Here is a 5,757-nt window from a genome sequence, read left to right on the forward strand (position 1 = left end):
ATTAAATTCATATTTATGAACTAAATAAAAATAAAAGAAAACAAATAATGAACTTCAACCAAGATAGAGCGGATTTTTATAGGAGAAGAGATAGATCTAGGGTTATGACCACTAACAATCCAGTTGAGTCTTCAAATCGTTCTACCAATGGGCTACTAGTTGACGGGTTAATTGTAACTTTATGATATTCTCTCGAATTACTCACAAGCCTGTAGATGCTACTATAACGCCTATATCTCTATGGTCGTCAGAGGTAACAAAAACGCATTTATTTTTCCGTATTCAACTAAGTAGGGCTAAAGGGTATATCTCTATCCTCAGTAGCGAAACGATAATATCGAACAAACTCTATTTATTCTTATTACGTATGTGAATTCCCTTTCTCAAGTCCAACTCACGCACCACAGATAGTGTTCAATTAGTGATCAAGTAATCAAACAATTAAGCACAAAAATAAATAAGCAACCCAAAGATGGAAAATCAATAGATAGAAACGATAATCAAACCTCCACTTTCATGTTTGAGCCAAAACCCTAGAAATAAAGAGTTTAGCTCCACGTAGACATGGAAGAAAAACAATAAATCATCCGAGTAACAACGTAAAAATAAGTATTACAGAGAAGAGAAGGTAAAACCCTGTAACTACGGCCTCCACGGCGGCTCCAAGCTGTCTCTAGGTCCAAAGTTCTGAACTAAGGATTTCAAGTTATCTAAAGTTGTGTAAAAACCGTGTGGAATATGTATTTATAGGGTACTAAAAGGCTTGGACTTTTAAAAACCAAATCCAACTCGGAGAACAAAAACAACCGAAAATAAGCCTGGCGCACCGCGCCTAGGCGGCGCACCAAGGAATATTTCCAGTGAATAATTTCTTCAAATTGGGAGGGGACAAACTCTAAGGAGTGTCCCCATCTTTTTTCTCCTCTCTTCTTTTTCTTTCTTTTCTCTTCCGTGTTTTCTTTCAATTTTGCTTCAAGTCTCTTCATCTTCACACTGATTTATTCCTACATAATAAAAATATAATATTAAGCACAAAGCAATATAATAGTACTTAAAAGATGATTAAAAGTATTAAAATATGAGGCAACAATGGCTAAATATATGCATTTTTAGGCCGAACATCACGTAACAAACACAAACAGACATTAATTTGGCAATACATGACACTGTCACTTTAAGCCCATCTCTTACTAATCCTGACGTTAAAGCCATGTCTCATATAGAGAATAATAGAAGAATTAGGTTCAATAGGGTGTCCTTCCACAACTTCAATTTGGTAATTATGGAGTATTGTAGCAGCCACAACCTTCATTTGAGTGAAAGCCATTTCTTTCCCTAAGCAAGTCCTTGGTCCAGCATTAAAAGCCAAGAACTTATATGACGGCTCATGCTTAATCGTTCCTCTCTCCGAAATCCATCTCTCTGGCTTGAATTCTAAACAATCTTCCCCCCAAATCGACTCCATTCTTCCCATTGCATACATTGGAAACATAATCTTCATCTTTGGGTGAACTTTGTGACCACTTGGGAGAGTATCTTCTTGAAGTGGCCCCTGTGTTGGAATGGAACTGGTGGATATAGCCTTAGTGAATCACATAATGCACCATGTAAATAAACCAACTTGTTCAATTCATGCACATTGAAGAGCCTCCATTTTCTATCTTCTTCTTTGGGAATGATTGAATCGATTTCTTCCCTTAACTTCTTCTCCACTTGTGGATTCTTTATGACAAGCCAAATGAACCATGTGAGGGCTGAGCTAGTCGTGTCACGCCCGGCTATCATTAGGTTCAAGATGGTGTCTCTCAAGAATCCATCATCACAAGTCACTCCCAAATTTTGACCTTCCTTGAGATAAAAGGTCAGAAGATCAAAACCCTCGTCATCCACTTCTAATTGAGTTCCATTTTTTTTTTTCAACTTATCGCGCTTTTTGGATATATAGTTGCTTATAACATTGTCTATAGTTTCCTTAGCTTTAATTAGCTTCTTTTCTTGTCCAATTCCAAGCCATTTTTGTAGCCTCCAAATTACCTCAGGTATGACATGTCGAATAAGAATTGCTTCTTCAGCATCATCCATTGCTTTCGAGAAGGGAACATCAGGAAAAGCAATAGATACCCCACCAGGATCATATCCAGTGACCAATATACAAGTAGTATCGAAAGTGAACCTTTGAAATAAATCTTGCAAGTCCACTATGAAACCCTTGTGACAAACATGATCAAGAACAGGAATAAGCCCTTTCTTCACTTTCTGGCGACTAGTCTTCACTAAAAACTGGTAAAATTGTTGGTGAGTGATCAAAGAACGAGCCGTCTTCCTCTGAATCTTCCACAAATCCAAGTCTGCGTTAAAAATTCCATCTCCCAAAACATCAAAAATCTCCCTGAATTTTGGCCCTTTTGGGAAATTCATGAAATTTTCGCTCAAGATGTAGTGCACATTTGCTGGATCAACTGTGCCTAACATGTCCATGTTTGCAAATAAGGGACCTTTCAACAAAAAGGTGCCCCCTGATCTCCTCAGGGTCATGGTGACCCTTCCATGAATTTGTTTAATGTAATAAAGGGTACCTGGTAACATACCAAAAATTGGCCAGTTTCTGGGGTATCCCTTTGTATCTCTTAGGGCATGAAACAAGAAAAAACACAGTATTGCTAGGAAAATTTCAATGTAACCTAGTCCTATAATTCCCATTTTTCTTAAGCTTTCTTGAAGGATTTCAAAGGAAAATGGCTAGTATATATAGAAGGGAGAATGGTTAATTAGCTTCCTCACAGGCTTTCACTTAATTGAATATAATTGTTTTAATAATACATCTCGAGGTAGCAATATTCTATTTTTGGGGGATTGTTTTTTTTTTTTTTTTTCTTACTGTTACTCGCACCGGGTTTACACTAAACTAATAATTTACCATGGTTAAGTGATATATTTAATGAAGTAAGAACATGCTAAGTAATCATGAGTAAATAATAAAAAAAAAAAAAAATCTATATTCAAACACATGTCCGACATATATTGACTTGGTGTATACATCCTATGTGGGTCAAATTTTACTGGTTTCAATTTAGCATGCTTGCATACGGTGAACTACCAACCAATCCTAAAAATTCTTTTTATTGGTAATTCATGAGGATTTTAATTTTATACGCAGTGTAAACTCATTTTTTTATTATTATAAAGATATTACATGTAACTACCTATAAAAAATGGAATTAATAATTACTTGAAAATGAAGCAAGTAACCTCTTAAAACAAGTGATATTTTAAAATTTCGTTACACCAGTCCTATATAAAAGCAAACTAATCTCATGTGGATACCTAGGTTTGAATTGGAAAAATACCAACAAGAATGTGGTAGAATGAATATATATGATCTCTTTATCTTTAACTAGAGATCTTGAGTTCAAGCCCTAAAAAAAATTCTGTTAGGAAGTAGTTTCCCAATTTCTTAAATATAATGGATGTTATGTGACATGAATCCAAATTAATCAGGACGCTAATACGAATACTGGACACTACTTGTGAAACCAAAAGAAAAGTTGGAAAAGAATAAAATTTATAAGCATGCATAATTAGTTGACCAGCCGGCCAATATCCACTTTTACTTAACAAGAAACTAGAAAAAACACTCAGTCCAGTGCGTTTAGCGAAAGAAAAACTTTCATTTATTTGATGGTTAGCTAAATGCATGACGTATAGAGGGGTGAAGTTCAAATTTTGAGTTTGTGAGTTCTAATTTTTTTTTTTTTTTAAATTATTGAATTCTTGATAAATTATTTATACCTAGTAAGTGATTTTTTTAACACAAATACATAATTTGCTTCAAACCTATTGGGTTTTGCCAAACCTGTAATAGGAATTTTAGCTCTGCCCCTGCTAACGTAAGTTTAAATGTCAAAATCAAGATAAATAACAACCAAGAGATCATTATAAAAGAAAAATGAAAAAGAAGGAAGTTGTCGTTGTCATTTATATAAATTTATTGTAAATGCTCATTTCAGTAGTTCTAGTAATTGTGATATCGTGCAGTTGCAATGAATGTATATCAGTTTAATATGGTAAAAAAAAAAAAAAAAATCCAAAATGAGAAAAAGAGAAAAAGAAATTAAACAACCAGCAAGAAAAACAACATACCAAGTGTTATCCTATCCTATAAGTGGAGTCTGGGAGGATGTTGTGTGTACACAGCCTTACCCCTATCGTCTGGCTGTTTCCGATAGATCCTCGACTCATGTAAAGCACATCAAATCAGTAAGTAAAGAAATATAATATTGAAGAAATTAAACCATATAGAAAATAACGGAGAAAAAAAATAGTAGCAATAACAAATAGTACGATAACCGAAGCAAATGAAATAACAGGTTATAATAAAATAGTAGGAGAATACTAATAATTATACTGATTGGGGAAACTACACAATGTTCGACCTCCATATCCTGTTACCCTAATCCGTAACCAATATATCTTTCTATCTAGGGTTAAGTATGCCGATAAAGGTACGCAAAAATATCATGTTCTGTCTAATCACCTCTTCCTAATACTTCTTCAACTTACCTCTACCCCTTCTAACTATAGAAAGTGATATCTTTTCTGAACAAACTAAAAAAGAAAGTAATGAATAAAAAAACAGTCGTGGATCCTGTTTTGCAGAACCCTTCCGTATTCGCCACTAAATACAAGAACCAACTACTGGAAGAATTGAATTACAACTTAAATGAATAGTTTCAAACATAATTCAATGCAAAATAAAGTTACCACTTACAGCATAAGCAATTACAAGCAAAATTATCCTATTTTTAGCGAAAAAGTAACCCAACGATATTCCAAGAATAAAGTCTATGTTTTGACAGTATTTGAGTTAAATTTCATAAAAAAGGTTACTTGAATTTGAAATTAAAAAAAAATGGAATTATTATTGATGATTCATTGTTTTGTCCAGAATTTTTTGGACTCTAAAATCTAACTACAGATCCCACGTACAACAAAAGAGTAAAGGGAAAAAAAAAATCGCAAGACCCATTGTAGTGTTTAAAAAAGTAATGGTCCTCAATCCATTGATTAGCCTATTGCCAGTTCATGTTTAGTTGGAAATTATTACTTCCATACAAGAAATTTCTATTCTAGTGAAATGTTTAATATCTTATCAATCTATCCTATGGTTGAAAAATGAATTGTCAATAATTACACATATTGATATCGACTTTTCATCTATTTTGCACTTTCTTTATCTAGCACGTAACATTAAGTTGAATAATTATAGTTTGAACCACTAACAGTTGATCCCTGCAAATCAAGGTTTTGATCCAACTGCCAAAGGATAGAATAAGTACTACCTATATCCATTAATAGAAATGGCGTAAGACACAAAATATATTAAACATCATGAAATTAATAAGACTATGCTCCTCTAGCAACTAGTCATCATGCAAGATCAATTGACACAGAAAGACAGTAAAATATTATAGTATTTCTTTCCTTCTATGTCTTCAAGGTTACACATGCTAATTAATAAATGTGTGGTCTAAATTATAAAGGATATTCTTATAAAGTTTGTCCGAAGAAAAATCAAGACGGCAATGCCTCAGATTCTTCATATTACTGCTATATATAAGTGGGAATCAAAAAAATTTGTAATTCTCACATTGAACTTTAATCCAACGAAGCTTTTACACGTGGCTTTTGTGTTTTTTTTCCTTATTGCATATACTTACTTTTATAATTATTCTTTTTTTTTTTTTAAATGACATTTCA

The 5,757-nt window shown here is 33.4% G+C and overlaps 1 pseudogene; it reads right to left on the bottom strand.

Annotated features, from left to right (window-relative positions):
- Nucleotides 1-1,174: 1,174 nt before the first annotated feature.
- Nucleotides 1,175-2,700, bottom strand: LOC132053872 (alkane hydroxylase MAH1-like; annotated as a pseudogene).
- Nucleotides 2,701-5,757: the final 3,057 nt, after the last annotated feature.

This window comes from Lycium ferocissimum, chromosome 4, assembly GCF_029784015.1.
Source record: "Lycium ferocissimum isolate CSIRO_LF1 chromosome 4, AGI_CSIRO_Lferr_CH_V1, whole genome shotgun sequence".
Lineage (NCBI taxonomy): Eukaryota > Viridiplantae > Streptophyta > Magnoliopsida > Solanales > Solanaceae > Lycium > Lycium ferocissimum.